We start from the raw sequence: 402 nt of genomic DNA, 5'->3' as shown, positions 1-402 counted from the left end.
TGCGAGTTATGAACCGAGACACGCTTGCAGAAAAAAAAAATCCAGCTCCTACGAGGCGTAGTTACAGAAAAACTCTACCCATTCTGTACACTGCCTCCTTTAAAAAAATAATTCAGTCATATACCAATTTGAAAATATAGAAGACCCAACAGAAAAAAAAAATCGTCGAAATTACAAGGAAGAGCAAACATACCCGACTGGATCTAATGATCTAAAAAAATATCACATCGGTCACGCACGGGAATCCTCATCGATGCCTCTGGAAAAGAAGGAAATGGAGACCAACGTGGCGACATTACCAGCCGACCTGGAGAGGAAAAGAAACTCCACGGAAGAAAACGCAAAGAAGAGGGACGAAAGACCAAGGTTTCCCTGAGGCTAAGGCTACGGTGGCGACCATAA

Source organism: Penaeus monodon, chromosome 23, assembly GCF_015228065.2.
Source record: "Penaeus monodon isolate SGIC_2016 chromosome 23, NSTDA_Pmon_1, whole genome shotgun sequence".
NCBI lineage: Eukaryota > Metazoa > Arthropoda > Malacostraca > Decapoda > Penaeidae > Penaeus > Penaeus monodon.
This window is presented reverse-complemented; position numbering follows the sequence as displayed.